This window comes from Balaenoptera borealis (genome assembly GCF_965194805.1).
Source record: "Balaenoptera borealis genome assembly, chromosome: 2".
Lineage (NCBI taxonomy): Eukaryota > Metazoa > Chordata > Mammalia > Artiodactyla > Balaenopteridae > Balaenoptera > Balaenoptera borealis.
The window spans coordinates 22,796,630-22,808,898 of NC_138867.1; positions in this window are offsets into that span (position 1 = coordinate 22,796,630).

The window sequence follows — 12,269 nt, forward strand, 5'->3', positions numbered from 1 at the left end:
AGAAAAAATCTTTGATCTTTTCCATTGAAGGCAAAGAGAGAAGAAAGAAAAAAGAGTATAAAGGACTGAATAACTTATTTGGGAGAAATAAGTCCCAATATAACAGTAACTAGAGTAAACGTAAATGAGTTAAATTCACTAATAAGGACAGATTCTCAGATTGGATTTTAATATTAAGTAATATGTTGTATACAAGAAACATAACTGAAAACTATGACAGAGAAATGTTGAAATTAGAAGGAAGAATAATTACAAAAGACAACTGTGTAACAAAAGAATCCCAATGGTAGTATATTTTCTGTTAAACAAAATTTAAGGTAAAAAACTATATAAGCCACAGAGTTTTAATACAAATGCTTAAAAGAAATTAAAATGCACAGATAATAAAATATGTACCAAAAGAACAATAAAAATTCAAAAATTTATAAAGAAACAACTGATAGAATCAAGTAACCCACAGAACAAGGAATAATAGGTAAAAGGATAAATGGAATTTTACTACATCTCTCTCTAAAATTCCAATAAAACTTATGGTTTTTAATGAATGAGTGATTGAGTTTGAATTTTACAGGGAAGAATTTTACAGAGAAGAAAATAATTTTTGAGACCTAATATGATGTTTTGAAAAATTGTATGTGAAAAAGATCATAAATCAGGATTCAATAAGTTCTAATGAAGTAGTACCATTCTGATTATATTCTGGTAACATAATAAATCATTAAAAATCAAAAGAAGATATAAAAATGAATATGACTGTAAAAAGCCCACATATTTTAAATAAGAATTGAGTTAAAAATTCATTAAGAAGACTTCCCTGGTGGCACAGTGGTTAAGAATCCGCCTGCCAATGCAGGGGACACGGGTTCAATCCCTGGTCCAGGAAGATCGCACATGCCATGGAGCAACTAAGCCCTTGCACCACAACTACTGAGCCCACACGCTGCCCATGCTCCGCAGCAAGAGAAGCCAACACAATGAGAAGCCCACACACCACAACGAAGAGTAGCCCCAGCTCATTGCAACTAGAGAAAACTGAAGCGCAGCAATGAAGACCCATCACAGCCAAAAAAAAAAAAAAAAAAAAAAAATTCATTAGGAAAATTAATAAACACTAAAGGCAAATGGCGTTGAAAGACAACATTTCAAAAATTCTGAGACACAGCAATAGCAGTATTTAAAAACAAAATAGATATATATTTTAAAATTTGGTTACCGTATTATATTTAATTTGTCAAGTTATTCAAGTTTGCAGAGGCCACTTCCAAACTCTGGTTTCTAATACAAAGTGGTCAATTTAATAGATCCAAGGAAATTAGATTTACAGCATAAATGAAGTCCTAAAATCATCTTTACATTTTTGTCCTTTTTAAGTGCTTCATCTGTTAATCTTCCTTTGTTAAAAAATGTGTTGTCAAGCAGGTTATTAAAAAAAATAGCTGAAACTGGTTATTTTTAAAAAGCAAAATAGAATCAAAAGATGTTCAACTTCTTGAAATTTTTGGTAGTCAAAACATAAATTGAATTCTATATATTTACAATGTAAAATCCACTGAGATTATCTGTGAATGTATCCTTTACACTTAAAGTATTAAATTTTAAAAGACTAGTTTTTAAAAAATGTCTTCATTTAAATTTTTATGAATTTTAACAGAGGTCTTTGAGTTATAAAATTTTGAACATGGAAATATATGCAATACATAATATTCAATTTAAATTGACTTTTATTTAATGTTAAAGTAATATAATCCTGACAAAAATGTAGTTACTAATTTCCTTTTCTAGTATTTTTTAAATGGAAACAAATAACTTCATGAATCTTCTATTTTAGTTAAAAATTTGCATACATTAAAGTGCACATATGTTAAGTGTATAATTCAATGAGTTCAGATAAATGTAATCAAAACCCAATTAAGATTTAGATTTCCATCGACCCAGGTATTTCCCTTACATGCATTTCCAGTCAATTCCCAACATCACAAGCAATCTGGGGCCTGAGTTTTTGTTTTTGTTTTTTTAACACCATGGTATAATTTTATCTCTTCTTCATCTCAAAGGAATGCAATCATATAGTATATGCTCTTTTGTGTTTGTTCTCACTTAATGTAATTGTATGCACCAAAATGCATTCTATTTTATTGCTAGATAGTATTCCATTGCATATTCAAATCATAATTTATTTAGGTAATAAACTATTAGTAGACATTTGGCTTATTTCATAGTTTTGTCTATTTTGAATAAAACTGCAATCCCAGATTATGTTTCTGGTGTTTCCACCTAGTATAATTTCTTTTTCCATTTTCCTTTTGCTGGGTATTTGGTTTGTTTCCCATTTTTGGCTATAGGAACATCTGCAACATTCTGTAGTAGTAGTTCTGGATTTGTTTTTTATTTGGGGTTATATACTTAGGGATGGGAATACTAGATCATAGAATAGGTTTATCTTAACTTTATTTTTTAAAAAATACTGCCAGATTAATCCACAGTGTTCCAGCCATATTATACTCTTATGAGAAAAATGGGAAGTTTCAGTCGGTTTCCAGCATTTCCAACTTATCTTGCCAGTATCTTTTACCTTATTTAGCATCTTAGTGTGTGGTGATATCTCACTGTGTTTGCACTTTCTTCATGATTAATGATGTTGCATATCTTATAATTTTCTTATTGACCATCCTTTCATTTTCTTTTGTGAAGTGTCCATTTTTTTGGCCTATTTGAGATCAATACTTGACTTTTAATTATTGATTTCTGAGAGTTCATTATAAATCTTATGTAATAGTTCTTGCTCAGATATATATGCTATGAGTATTTTCTTGACTTCATGGCTGGTACTTCATTTTATTAATGGTGTCTTCTGATAATAAGATGTTTTAATATTAATGAAGTCAATTTAGCAAATTTTCTTTATATTTAATGATTTAGGTATTCTCATTAAAAATCCTTACCATGAAGATATTCTTTGATATATTCTTCTAGAACTTTCGTAGTTCCAGTGTTTGGGTTTTACCATATGATCCATCTTTAATTTTAGAGTCTGACATATAGTAGGATTTGAGATTTATTTATTTTCTTTAGCATTCAAACACCAACTGAACTGCCTTGGCATCTTTGTTGAAAATAAATGTAGGATTATCTCTGGGTTTTGTTTTTTATTTCATTGATCTATGTGATTTTCCTAACACAGATACCACACTCTAGTGGTTATTGTAGCTTCACAGTAATTCTTAGAATCAAGTTTATTCATCATTTCAAGATTGATTAGCTATTCAAAAAAATTATTATATAAAAATATATAATTTTTCATATATATTATAATCAACTTGTCCATTTATATAAAAAAAGAATTTGGGGTTTCTATTGTGACTGCATTAAACCTATAGATCAATTTGTTGAGAACCGACATGTAAACAATATTGAATTTTCCATTTCATTTGCCTTTTCCATCTCTCCATTTATTTAGGTCTTCCTAAATGCTTCCTCTTAATAAAGTGTCCTGGGAAAGTTTTTGCATGTCCTTTGCTTAACATATTATTAAACATTTTATATTTTTGGATGCTATTTTTAATTTATTTTTAAAGTACCTTCTATTCTGGAAATAATTTCTAAGTTTTGCTTCTAGTATCTAAAATGTAATTGTTTTTTTATATATTGACCTCATATCCTGCAACCTTGCTAAACTCACTATTGATTCTAGTGGTGTTTGCAGATTCCATAGAAATTTCTTTGTAAATACTCATGTCATGTGTCAAAAGGGAGTTATACATCTTTCTAACTGTTCTGACTGATTTCTTCTTTTTGCCTTATGGAAATGTCTAGGACCTTTAGTATTATACTGTATAGAACCAATTATAGTGGCTATTCCTTGCCTTGTTTCTTACCATAGGACTAAAAAGTTCAATATTTGACCCATACGTATAATGTTAGTAAGTTTCACGTAGTCAGTAGTCCCCAACCTTTTTGGCACCAGGGACCTATTTCATGGAAGACAATTTTTCCATGGACAGGGTTGTGGCAGGGGACGGTTCAGGTGATAATGCGAGCGATGGGGAGTGGCAGGTGAAGCTTGCTCGCTCACCCCCTGCCGCTCACCTCCTGCTGTGTGGTCTGGTTTCTAACAGGCCATAGACCAGTACTGGTCCATGGACCCAGGGTTGGGGACCCCTGATGTAGACAATCTTTTCAAAATTAAGGTATTTTTCCTAGTTTGCTCAGCATTTTTATCAAGAATGTTATCAGTTTTTGTCAAATGCTTGTTCTGTTGTAATGTGAAATTTTGTTAATGTGGGTATTCATTACATGATTATTTTCAAAGTTAACTGGCTTTGCATTTGTTGGCTAGAATGCAGCTGGTCATGATATATTATCAATTTGATATATTGCTGTGTTTGATTGGCTAATATTTGGTTAAGGATTTTTCTGTCTATTTTTATAAGGTTTATTTACCTCTGATCACTGCCCCTGCCCCAGACTTTTCCTCTAAATATCACTCTGAGGTTTAGGTACTAGAGCTATGATGACCTCATAAAAAACATTGAGGATATTCTATTCTCTTGTATTTTCTGGAAAAGTTTATATGAGATTGGTATTAATTATTCCTTAAACATATGATAAAATTCACCAGTGAACCCAGCTGGGGCTGAAGTTCTGAGAAGTACTGTCATTACAAATTTAATAATTAATTGACATAGGCGTCTTCAGTTTTCCATTTCCCTTACTTCAATATTACTAGGTTATGTCTTTAAAAAATGTCCCCTGATGTCAAATTTGTTCCATAAAGTTTATTGTAACATTCCCTTTTTATCTTTGTAATGACTCTAGCACCTAGGATATCTTCTTTCATTCTAAATATTGGAAACTTATATTCTCATCCCTTTTATAGAGACCAGATTTGCCAGGGGATTATCAGTTTTATTAAACTTTTTAAATAATAAAACTTTTCTTTGTTCATTTTATTTATTTTAATTTTTAATTTAATTTTATAGCTAGCTATTTATATTTACTTCTACTTATCTTGTGTTTAATTTCCATGTTTTGTCTTATCCTCTAAAGATGAAGATTTAAGTCGCTAATTTTTAAACTTTCTTTTTCAGTTCCTACTAATTTGTCCTCTGTTTTAGTAGATTTTAGAGAAAAGAAAAGTCTAATAAGAATAATTTGGTCATGGCCATAGGTATAAAATGTTTCTCTCTCAATAGATAGATACATAGATAGATCTCCCTCCCTTTCTTTCTCTCTCTCTATATATTTGTTCTCCCTTTCTTTATTTCTCTTTCTTTCTTAAACTACTTTAATAGCTATAATAAATTACTTCTCAAGTGCCAAAAAATCCTACTGAAAACTCAATTATGAATTATTTTGGTAATCAAAAATTTAGCTACAATATACATATCTGTAAACCTGAAATATTCTTCTATTAACATATGATTTTGACTTGTGTGGATTAAGCCAAATATTAATTCAATAAGAAAAAGATTACTCTGTTCTATATTATTTTTGAAACCTTTAGTGTTATATTTGTTGTATAAGTAATCTAAGCCAAGGGATGTTCTAAATTAAAAATGCAAATGAGAATTCATAATGTTTTATAATTCTTTATGCTGGTAAAAACTTTGTTGATAAATAGGTAAATCTGCCCACCAAATGAATAAGTTCAGTGCTTTAATTTGCTGTGTTAGTAATAAAACCATATCATCATAATATAGTACCACATATTAATAACATTTCTTAGCTAGAATCTTAAAATATTTAAATGAATTTTAAAAGTAATCTAAGTTCCTCTAAGGAAAGAACACAAAATGTGACTAATCTGGACATATTCAACTCTAATTAAGAACATTTGTCACCAGTAACCTGATTCCTTTTCTTATAATTGCCACTGCATAAAAATGTCTGATCCACATAAATGTTCCATTAGTAAAACATTTTATTACTTACAAAAATGCATATCATAATTGGCTCTGTATTGTAGAAGACTGTTTTTAGTGAGTACTATAGTTACATAATGAAATGTTAAAGCGGAAGTAGTAAACTGTACCAATTACTTAATTATGGAATTAACACAATATAAAGCTAAATAATTTGCCACTTTCACTCTCACTGGTATTATAAAATGATATCCGAAATGATTTCCAAAATAATTAATCTGGCTCTAACAGTCATGAACTGTAAGTTGCCAAGTTACTGAATTCTCGAAACAGCTCATAACTATTTTTTTCAATTCCCCATAGTGATAGTGCACCAGTGCAACACAGCAATATAGGAAAGCACAGATTTTAGAAACATTAGAATGGAAAAGGTTATTATCTTTCTTTCATTCAAAAATTGCTGTTGTAATGACACAAATCTTTGAGATTTATTTATTTTGGTTTGCTTCAGAATTGACCTTATCAACTCATAAAGATTACACCATGTAGGATACTTTAGAATAATATTTTGAAGAGTAGATCAGAATTACATTGGTTACGGGAAATTTAAGTTCAGAATTTACTGCTTTCAATCACTGTTTAGAACAGTGTTTGTAAAAAATTATATTTAAAACAAGCATATCTTTTTCTGCCCAAAGCAGTGTGATTCTTCTACTGAATTACTATTATGTTGTAAAAAAAATAATTAAATGGTATGTATTTCAATAGTAAAATAATTATATAGCTGACAATATCAAGAAACAAGACCCATTCAATTACACATGTAATTCAAAAACCTTTGCCTTGTCTAGTGTAATGGAACAACAGTAACAACACAACCAAACAGTTAATCTAAAAATGTTTACCCTATGTCTCTGTTTACCTCATATGTACTACTAGGCTACCTTTAAATGGAGGATATTTTACATAAAATTTCATTGAATAGATAAAATGGACTATCAATGACTTTAGAATGTGGATAGGAGAAATAATTGTTAGTGTCTTGGTGTTGTCTTACTATCAAGTTCTGGAATAATGTAGTGGTTTTAGTGGGTGTTGCCTATCTTTTTATATCCTGAGGTTAGAAGAGCTCTCAGCAATATACGGGTGGTGACTGTACACATTCCAAAAGGACTGTTCATACTTTAAGGAGAATGAGTTGCTGCAGTATCCATCCTTCAGGATGACCTCTACTGGTATTTATAACCTTGTAGTTTTCTCCCAATTTGTACCAGGGTTGGTCTGTGTGACCAATAGAATATGGGAGAAAATGATGATCTGCCACTTTTGATTAGGTTATAAAAGACTGGATTCCATCTTGGGCTCTTTCTTGCTCACCTGCTCCCTCTTTCACTTGGATTAGTCACTCTAGGGAAACCTGATTGGGAACAGCCTGATGGAGAGACCAGCATGGCAAGGAATGAAAGCCTCCTGCCAACAGTCAAGTGAGTGAGCTTAGAAGTGAATTCTCTAGCTATTGTTGAACTTTGAGATGAGCATAGCTCCATCAGCAGCTTAACTTCATCCTTGGGAGAGATCCTGAGCCAGATCACGCAGCTAAGCCACTCTAGTCCCTGACTCTCAGAAAATGTATGAGATAAGAAATGTTTGTTATTTCAAGCTACTAAATTGTGAGGTAATTTGTTAATTTGTTACACAGCAATATATAACCAATATAGTAGGGGAAAACCCAACAAAGTTCAAATAATTCATTACAAACAATTTTAATGTTTATGAATTAAATAAACTTTTATTGCTTTCCCCTCATGCTCTGTGTCAGGAAAGTCAGGCACTGTTGTAATTATAATGTTGTGCTTGACTCCATGGGATTTTGCACTTGAGGGTCTTCCTGGCATATTGTATTTTTAGGGACATATTTGATAATAATGTAAAAACATTAATATAAATGACATTACTAACACACAAGCAATATTTTATTTTAAAATGTTCTTATATTCTATCTAATAACCCAAACTGCTCATTGATACCACATTCTCTGAAGATAAAACATCTGCCATTGCTAAAATATGTGGTCTCTCTCTCGTCATTTTTGTCATGACTACTTATGAGGTTATTAAGTTTTTAAGTGTAAAGTATTATAAGAGTATTAGATTAATCCTGTTCAGCCATTAGTAATATATTTTGGGAGTTTTTAGAGTCATTTCAAGTTTAAATTATTCACTCACACACTCATCTAACATGCTTTCAAATTATGTGGAAGCAAAGCAAATCTACTTGACGTAAGAAGTGCTGACTGTGCATATGATGGGGGGGACATGCTAAGATGAGAAAAATAAATTAATATTCTTTAAGTATTTTTGCTTCTGACTTATTAACACTAGTTTCATGCTTTTAACGTAATCTTATTTCTGGTCATCCCATCAAGTGCTATAATTAATGCAGAAAATATTAAGATACACAAAGTGCTATTATTTCTGTAGAAAATATAAAGACATTTATGTTCTAAGGCAATATTAAAAATGATCATTGTTTAAAATCTAAGAGAATTAGATTATTTTATTACCTTGACTTAAAATTTGTTAACTAGTTCATCTTGCCATAAAATGATAGATTATATAGAGAAAAGTATTCTTTACAAATGAAGTACCTTAAATATCGCAGAGAAACTGGTAACATATGAGTAACTGATTTGCGGATTACAAATTTGTTGTTCTCTTTTCATTAAAGTGTCAATCTTAAGAGCCTCTTTGAGGAATCAATTTATGAACCAACTTGTTAGATTAGTTTAAGCTACTGTACATACTTAAAATAACATAACCATTTTTCTTGAAGAAAGAACTCAATTATTTACTTAATCTGACTTTCTGTCAGAGTCTACATAACTGTTATTTTACTACAACACAGATTGAATGTTCATGCACAAAAGTGATTATTGTCATTAATTTTTTTAAATTCACTTTTATATTTTATTTTGCTTAAGATTTAGAGCTTTCTAAATTGATGTTTTGTTTTGTCAGTAAAAATCCATATATATATATATATATATATATATATATATATATATATATATATATATATATATATAATTTTACTGCTTAATAAATATAAATCCCAAATTAGTGTTGGCTGATTTAGTGAATTTGTGCTGTGCTTATTATAGTATAGCTTAAGATCAAGAAGGAATTAATTCTAAATTATTTCGTTAAAAGTCATTAATTTTATTACACATTTTATACTTTTTAGTGATTTGGGAAAAATTTGTATTTCAGCCATGAGCTTCAAGATTAAAATTCATTTTTAATAACACCTTTATTTTAGAATAACACCTTTATTTTAGTTTTAGATTTACAGAAATGTTTCAAGACAAGAGTTTCCAGGCTTCCCTGGTGGCGCAGTGGTTGAGAGTATGCCTGCCAATGCAGGCGACACGGGTTCGAGCCCTGGTCTGGGAAGATCCCACATGCCGCGGAGCAACTAGGCCCATGAGCCACAATTAGTGAGCCTGCGCGTCTGGAGCCTGTGCTCCGCAACAGGAGAGACCGCGATGGTGAGAGGCCCATGCACCGCGATGAAGAGTGGCCCCCGCTTGCCACAACTAGAGAAAGCCCTCGCACAGAAACGAAGACCCAGCACAGCCATAAATAAATAAAAATTAAAAAAAAAAAAAAAAAGAGTTTCCATACACCCCTTACTCATGTTCTCCTATTATTAACATCTTACATTATATTGGTATATTTGGTATGTTAACTGTGGTATATTTGTCACGATGAAAGAATCAACATTGGTACATTACCCTTAACATCAGAGTTTATTTGGCTTTCTTTGTTTCCCCATAATGATTTGTTTTGTTTTGTTTTTCCTGTGGCAGGATATCATGGAGGACACTACATTACATTTAAATGTCATGTTTTTTTAAGCTCCTCTGGATGGTGACATTTTCTCCTACTTTCCTTTTGATGACTTTTGCCACAGTTTTGGGGAGGGTTGGTCAGACATTTTGTAGAATGCCCCTCAATTGAGATTTGTCTGTTTTTCTGGTGATTAGACCAGGGTTATGCATTTCTGGGAGGTAATATTAAATTTTAACTAAAATTTTCTAACTATACCATATGTGAAAATATGATGTATAATACAAATTACAGAATATAAGATTTATCATATCCAATGATAGTTATATGTTATATTGAAGCCATTGATTTATCACTCATTTATTTAGTTTACAAAATACTGGTTTTTATAAAGAATATGGTGCTATATATGCAGCTATGAAGAGACGGTTATATCCATACTAGCATTGAAACCAGGACTATTCATTTTAATGTGATGGGCTTTGCTTGTAATTGGTAATACAAAGGCCTCATTAACCAGTACATTAGGACATTTTGATTCACCTCTCTAGATTTCCAGCTTAAGAGGCCATTACATTCTTAATGACCCTAACCCATGGAGGAAGTAGTTTTCCTCTCAAAGGAGAGTCCCTGAGTAGAGTTGTTTTCTTTGATTTATATGCTAACTGGATATAGTTAATTACAAAGTTCAAATGATAAATCCAGAAAAACATTACAGATATTGCTTTTTGGTTTGGCAATGATTCCTGAAGAAGAGCTCAATACAATTTCAATTGTCAATCCCTATGAGAAAGATTTAACTGCTACAACTTTCTATATTTCAAAAAGAAAAAAAAAAAACTTACTCTGGTGATAAGATATAAAAATTGAATTGTCCAAGATGTTCTCTATGTCTGAGGATAGAGAAAACGTAAAAACTTAGAGGCAGATTATTCATTGTACAGATTAGCCACAGCTTCAGTTCCCCTGCTGTTGAGATAACCAAGGACTCTGGACTCCAGAGGAAGTTTGATTGTCCAAATTTGTGCGCTCCACAAACTTGATGTGATTGCCCTTTAAATGCCAAAATCTATTATTAGGTTATTCATTTGTTTGGTGTGAACACACTCCTACTTGGTTTAACCAGCAAGAACAAAACTAACTGGGATTGTTGGTAGTTTGACTGCAAACTAGGGAACTTTAAATTTCCATTATTCTCTTTTACTCAACAGTCTTGGTTTATTTGCTGTTTCTCTTTTCATTTTATAACAACTTTCCACATGGTTTCTATTTGTCCTTAATTATTTTTATAACTCTGCTTTATTGAAAAGGCTTAAAAGCAGCATTATCAGGGCCCTGAAAAGCAAAAATCCTCCCCCCACTCTGTTCTGTTATTTCATGCTGTTTTGAACCAGAAGCAAATCAATTCAAAGACTCTTGTCAAGGGAGATCAAGATGGCAGAGTAGAAGGACACGGAGCTCACCTTCCCCCACAAACACATGAAAAATACATCTACATGTGGAACAATTCTCACAGAAAACTAACTGAAAACTGGCAGACGATCTCATATAATCAAGGCTGCAAGAAAGATCCCCATGTAACTGGGTAGGATGAAAAAGACAAAAAAGGAATTGGGACGGGAGTGGTGCCCCTGGGACAGAGCTGTGAAAGAGGAAAGGTTCCCTTGCCCTGGGAACCCCCTTTGCTGGCTGGGAGGTCCATCAGGACAGAAAGAGAGCTAGAAGGGCCTGGTCTCTACTCACCAGGAGTGTGCACATGCTGGCTTGCTAGCAATCAGGGCAGAGAGAGACTGGCACTGACTGCTGCCATGTCACTGCACTTCCCAGACTGAAACACATGCTGGGTGGGGCTTCTAGCATGTTCAGCAGCAAGGTGCTGGAACTCAGCCTTCAGAGGACAGACCCTGGTAGAGGACTTGGTCCAGTGGCACGGAGACAGCCCAGAGGGTCTGGAGCGTGGTCTGGGCCTCCACTGTTAGTGTGCACAGGGAGGGCCACAGGTCTGCCCTAGAAGCCCCATTATCAGTGCATGCAAGGCAGGGAGCAGATCCACCATAAGAGCCCCACTGTCATCGTGCATGCTCACTGTGGGGCATGACTCTGGTGGTGTGGGCTTTGTGAGGGCCCACACAGCAAGGGTGGGGCTGATATCAGAGCACATTATCAGTGCTCTCATAGCGGGGGCAGATCCAGGAGCAGGTCCTGCAGCAGGAGACTTTGTTGGTGGGCACCATGAGTGGTGACCAGTGTCACAGAATCATGGTTCCCAGTGGATAGTCCCTGAGGAGGAGTAAGAAGCAGTCCCTTTCCTGGCAGGAGTGTTCCAGTCCTGCCTATCTCACACCACAGCTTGAAGCTGGATCTGGGGCGGACAGGCCCTGGGAGAGTTGTATCATAGAGGCAGCCCAAGTTCTAGCTGGCAGCACAAGCCCCTTGAGTCATGCAGCCACAACACCCCAGCCCCCAGCACCAGCCTAGCACTAGGTCTGGGATCAACACAATGGAGAAAGGGATGTGACCTTAGGCTGCTTCTGGGCAGAACTGAGGATGCCTGCAAGAG